The sequence below is a fragment of the Pinus tabuliformis genome, chromosome 3_2 (genome assembly GCF_031772625.1).
Source record: "Pinus tabuliformis cultivar Carrire ecotype Pingquan chromosome 3_2, CPIR1, whole genome shotgun sequence".
NCBI classification, from domain to species: domain Eukaryota; kingdom Viridiplantae; phylum Streptophyta; class Pinopsida; order Pinales; family Pinaceae; genus Pinus; species Pinus tabuliformis.
In genome coordinates this window covers 1162569494-1162576088 of record NC_142302.1, presented here as the reverse complement: position 1 = coordinate 1162576088, position 6595 = coordinate 1162569494, and positions in this window count along the sequence as shown.

The following is a 6595-nucleotide window of genomic DNA, read 5'->3' as shown; positions in this document are numbered from 1 at the left end:
GAATGTGGAGTACCTTCACTACCAGGAGGACCAGACTCACCCGATTCTGCAAATTTTGTCGCCATCTGAGATACAACAATGGGAATTTGAGCAGCAGGGACTAAAGACAAATGTACATGGCGAGCCCTTCGTGGAGGGTGGGGGCACGGGTGATTTTGGTGCAGACACATATGGCAATGTCAATTTAGGGCATATCACTCAAGAATTCACAGGTGTCGACCCTCAAGGTTTGAGACCTCCACACGCGGCATGTACTTCGGGTTGCTTTGACGGTATACCACGACAGGAACAAACAAATGAGGATATCAGAGCATCGGACTCTGACAAGAACCAGGCCGAGGAGCATGAACAAAATCCAATAAACCACTCTCAAAGGTCAGGGGGTAAGAAGAAATCCAAATGCACAAAAGTCCGTGAACGGGGGCGATTACTGGTTTTTGGAGAAGGCATCAGTATGGCACAGGCCGCAGATACTGAGAGCATTGTGATTGTTGGCCGGGTTAGAGGCCGGAATTACACCCCTGCTAGGTTGAAGCGCTGGACAGTGGAGATTTGGGGGCACCTACTGGATCAGTTGTCGGTTGTTCTCACCATGACGAGAGGCTGGTTTGCGTTGTTATTCACTCGACCAGACCAGGCCAATTGGGTTTTATCCAAGTATTGGCACATAGAGATGACCCCGGTTCTCCTCAAGAGATGGACGCCTCTTTTTGACCCGAAGAAAGAGAAATTGGGGGCGGGTCCTATATGGGTTAGACTACTGGGTTTGCCATTGCAGTTTTGGTCGGAGGAGGTTTTCAGATGTATTGGGGACAACCTGGGCATTTACCTTGATCATGATTGATCATATATGGAAACCGGCAGCCTAGCCATTGCAAGGATCCTAGTGCACCTGGATACTAGAGAAGGTCTAGTGGAAAGCTATCGGCTGCAATACAAGGATATTATCAGATGGCAGATTCTTGATTACGAAGGGATTCCATTTCAGTGCAGAAGGTGTCATGAGGTAGGACACTTGTATAAGGATTTCCCGCTAATTACAAAAGTACATATTGAGGCCCCCATAACTCTTGTTACAATAGGCACACAAACTCAAGCGGAAGGGGACACGGCTTCTGCACCAAACATTACAGCGGAACCCCCGAGAGGGCTAAGGGTGGCTGGGGTGGAGCAACAACAAGTGGGCGCCTAGACACCAAATGCTCGGATCACTAGATCATGCTCAAGAGGGCCTGAACTGATTCCGAGTACTCTCATATCCTCCCCTTCCTCTTCTCATAATTTAATGAATGTTGGTAATGCTATGTTATCTTTAGGTGCATCGGGTTTGGGTTTAGATGCATGTAATTTGAGTCCCTTTCATTGTCATGTTGCATTGGCTCCCCCCACTAGTATGGCTATTGAGCCTTCTATTATCTTGGCTTCTACTAATTATCAAACTGAAAGGGAGGATTCCTCCAGAAATAACTCTCATAGATATAACCTCTGATCTCTTACTCACCCCAAAACCCATTCCTTCGGACTGGGTGAGGACCCTCCCACAAAATCTCAGAAACTACCCAAGGGCAGACAATCCAACATTTCAAAAGCCATTCACAGGGCTAGTATCGAGGTGGCAACTGGTATTCAGATTTCCATTGACCAGGTTCTTAGAGCACAAGGCAACCCTAATGGGGTTATCCCATGAAGTGTTTATCCTTCAACTGCAAGGGTTTGGCCAGCCCGGACAAGAAACTGGCACTTAGAAGGCTTTTAGGTAATGTTAGTATTATGTTTTATTTCTACAAAATACTTTGGTGGAGGGGGGAACTATCAACTCTATATTATCGACCATTCTCCCTGGTTGGACATTCCATACATTGGACATGAGAGGGAGATCTAGGGGATGCGCCATGGGATTCAATAATAAGACTATCAAGATTGTCAATGTATGGGGTGGTGAAGGATTATTGGGTGTTGACATAACAACCACTAAAATTGATGTACCTCTCAGATTGATCAATATTTATGGACCCTGTCATAATAGGATGGGATATTGGGATAATATGATGTCTACATCTCTTTTGAATTATGACAACATCATTATAGGAGGTGACCTGAACTTTTCATTGGAACACGCCGAATCATGGGGAAATAGGGCTCAGACTGATCCTTTGACAGAGTACTTTGAGCACCTGATGGATAATAACAACCTCGTGAACATAGACTCGATCAAGATTCAGCCCACATGGCGAAATAAGAGAACAGTGGATGATGCCCTGGTTAGGAGACCGCATCGATTTATTATTAAAGCACCACTAGTGGAGAGGTTGGATAGGATTAGATAGTGGGTGAGATCAGGGGTATATCGGATCATTTCCCGATATATTTAGAAACTATGAATTACAATTATAAGCTAAATTCTCCATTCAAATTTAACTTGGCTTGGCTGGTGGAAGAAGAGTTACACAAAATAGTAATGGAATCTTGGATACATTGTGGACAAGATAACAACTCCACTCCGGCTGAGGTGATAGCCAACAACTTAGCTCGGATCAAGCACAAGACAATAATATGGGCTAAAGAAAAAAAGAAAAGGGATGAAGGTACTATTCTGAAAATTGAATCTGACATATTGGGGATGGAGGGCACTAGTAATGCTAGTTACTCTTCTTTGGAAAGGAAGGAACACCTGATAAAGTTGGAAATAGAGAAGATTTGACTCCTGAGACAACAAGAGGAGACTTGGAGATTAAAGAGCATTTGGCTAAAGGCTGGGGATGAAAATTCAAAATTCTTTCATCAATGTGCCAGGGGGCAGAAACTGAGTAATACAATTTGGACTTTAAGAGATCATAATGGAAGGGAAGCTAATACCTTCTCTCAGCTTGCTGACATGGGTACTAGACATTTCTCACAAATGTACAGGGTGCCTAGAGAAGCTTCCATTGTTGAAGTACTTCAAATAGCTGGGACATTGCCTAGATTTGTGGAGGCAGAGGAAGAGGAGACACTAAACCAGTCAGTTACACTGGGGGAGATTGAAGTAGTACTAAAGTGGTTCAAAAAAGACAAAAGCCTGGGACCAGACAGATGGCCTATTGAATTCTACCTCACCTTTTTTTAGCATATTGGAGTTGATCTTCTCATTGCAATTGAGGATTGCAGACTATCGGGGAAGATGCATGAGGGGTTCAATTCTACATTTATTGCACTCATTCCCAAAGTAGATAACCCTCAGACCTTTGATGATTATCGACCTATTTCTTTATGCAATTGCATATATAAAATCATTTCGAAAATCATTGCTATCCGCATCAAGCCCATCCTATCTAGGATGATATCCAAGGAACAATTTGCCTTTCTCAACCATCGCTAGATTCATGAAGCTATAGGGACTGCACAAGAAGGGATCCACTCCATTAAGCTCAAGAACACTAAGAGTATCATACTCAAGATTGACCTATCAAAAGCATTTGACAGAGCAAGTTGGACTTACCTACAACTTATAATGACCCATATTGGCTTCCCTCACTCATTCATAAATTGGATTATGTGTTGCTTTACATCTGCATCTTATAGCATCCTCATCAATGGCGCTGCATCCAATTTTTTCCATGTTGAACGTGGCCTTAGACAAGGGTGTCCTTTATCACCCCTATTATTCCTCTTAATCATGGAAGGGTTAAGTAGACTCATATCCAATGCATGTGTTGATGGGTCATTAGGTGGTGTCAAGATGTCAAATGTTTCCTATCTATTGCATCTATTATTTGTAGATGATGTACTTATTTTTTTAGATGGATCTATCCAAGACACCACTTGCTTCAAGAATATTCTATCACTGTTTTGTAAAGCTATAGGTATGGTTCCCAATTACAACAAATTGACCATTATGTTTGTGTCATGTTTACAAAATGAACAAAGACTTGCATTTCAGCATTTTCAATTCACAAGGCAAGAAATGGAGGATGGGCTCAAATATCTTGGCTTCAGACTAAAGCCTAACGACTACCGCATTGCGGACTGGACTTGGCTTATTGCAAAAATAGAAGGTCACATCAACATCTGGCAGTAGAGATGGTTGTCTAGAGCAGGCAAATTGACACTTATCAAATCGATATTGGAGGCCATTCCAGTATACTGGATGGCACTGGCTTGGATACCAAAAGGCATCATCAATAGAATACAACAATTATGTTGTAGATTCTTATGGAGAGGGAAAAATGTCGGTAGGACATTCACATGGGTTAAATGGGAGAGAATTGGAAAACCAAAAAAATGGGGAGGATGGGGCATAAAGGACCTGAACATTTTCGCAATGGTGCTTGCAGCAAAGATGGGGTGGCAAATAATTACATCTAATAGCTTATGGAAAGAGGTGATTTATTATAAATATATATACCCTCTTTCAGTAATGGAATGGATTTGTAGGCCAATCCGGGATAGCACTGGCTCCTCCATCATTTGGAAAGCTATCACACACTCAATATCTGTCATCAAACGAGGATTGGCATGGCGGGTTGGAAATGGTGAACTGGTTCGACTTGGCATTGATGCTTGGTCGGGATGTGGAAATGCACATATCTTACCACTGGAGCTCACACTGGTACTTGAACAGGAAGGTATCACTCTGCTCTCACATATTGCAGACGGAAGGAATACCACTTGGCTCTCCTAGGGATGGTTATCAGCAAGGGATCTCAGGATACCGGAGAGGTGGAGTTTGGATTGGAACACATTCATTGGGGCACTTGAAGAGTCACATATCAGGATTACTGACCGAGAGGATGAAATCATATGGGCTACAGCACCTCATGGTCATTACACTCCTTGGGAGGGATATAATTTTTTGATATCAGAGCTGGAACGGTGGGGGCGGATTGGTGTTGGAAACCACTCTAGAAGCTAAAGGCACCACATAAAGCCTGGCTTTTCATGTGTTGCATTCTATCAAATAGAGCACCCACCGATGATAATCTCAATCGTCGTGCATTTCATGGTCCATCTCGATGTTGTCTATGCAAGGAACATGCAGAAGACATTGATCATCTATTCCTACACTGCCCAGTGACATGTCAGGTATCGCAACAGATTTATCTCTCCCTTAATATCAGGATCAGATGGAATGGGACTCATCCCACTAATGCTTGGAAAATTTGGTGGAATGTTTCTACAGCACAAAAAATCAGGAATCTCCCCCTGTTAGTATGCTGGGGTATATGGCTGGTTAAGAATAGATCCATATTCCAGAATTCCCCCTTTCAATGGAAAAAGACTTGCAATTACATTGCCGCCTTATGCAACTTGATTCCGAAGGAACTGGAATCAAGACCCATCCAAGTTATTTCTCCTAAAGTAATTGATCATACATTCCCATGGGCATACTTTGATGGGTCGGCACAAAAAAAATGTGGAGGGGGAGCTATACTTTACATTTTAGAATCACATTACTACAAGCTCAAAATAGGATTGGGGAGAGGCACCAACAATTTTTCCAAACTTAATAGTCTCATACACCTTCTCATATTTGCACTGGAGCAAAACTGCAACAAGCTTTAGATATTTGGGGACTCAAAACTTATTATCAATTAGTTCAACTCTGCATCTCATTGTCATGTGCACACACTCAGAGGTTTACTGGATGAAGTCATCACTTTAAAATCACATTTTGATTTTATTGTATGCTCGTGTATATACAGGGAAAGGAATTCGATCTCTGACGTTCTTTCCAAAGAGGTCGCGCAACAGCACAAGGGATAGTGGTTGATCCAAGAACACCGAGATCTGGACATTTATCAGTACTTCCATCGACCTTTTATTGAACAGGATGGGGATGATTCCGAATGATCTGCCATGATTATTCGGCTATAAGCATTTTTGTTTATATTACTGTTTTGAACTTTTTGATAGTTTTTGATGAACTACATGTATATATTTATGTATATTTTGATGGTTCTTATGAACTTGGCACCGGATAGAATGGCTCGACCCATTTATGGTATTTTGCATATCCATTTTGCGGATGACACAACATGTAATTTTCTTTTTGATAATGGAAATTACGACTTTTTTCTTGGGAAAAAATAATTTACAATTAATGGATAATATTAAATTTAATTTAAAGATTAATGTGATATTTCTTCAAATGAAGGTGAAAGGGAGCACAAGGGCAAATGGACACTTACACCTTTGAAAGTGAACTTTGATGATAATTCTAGAGGAAATTTTAGAGTAAAAATTATGAAAAGTAATTATAATTTGTCATGGTAATATTTATAAACTTTATTTTAGATTGGTAAATTAGTTCATGTGGATAAGTCTTGTGAATTACAATTCGCAATTGCCCTTAAAGTTGCAAAGGTACACTGAAGGAATAGAAGATTTGGGAAGATTATTATGTTGGACATAGGAGGATCCCTAGTTGACTGCACAACCAACAAAATGTAAAACTGATACTATTTAGTAATATTTTCTATAGTAAGGATGTTAAATTCAGCATTCCAACACACAGTTTTGGGCCAAAAAAATTCATGTTATTTGCTCATAAAGAATCAAACCAATTTTACAACCAAACTTTCTGGATTCAAAGATGCACAGCTATTACTATTTTTTA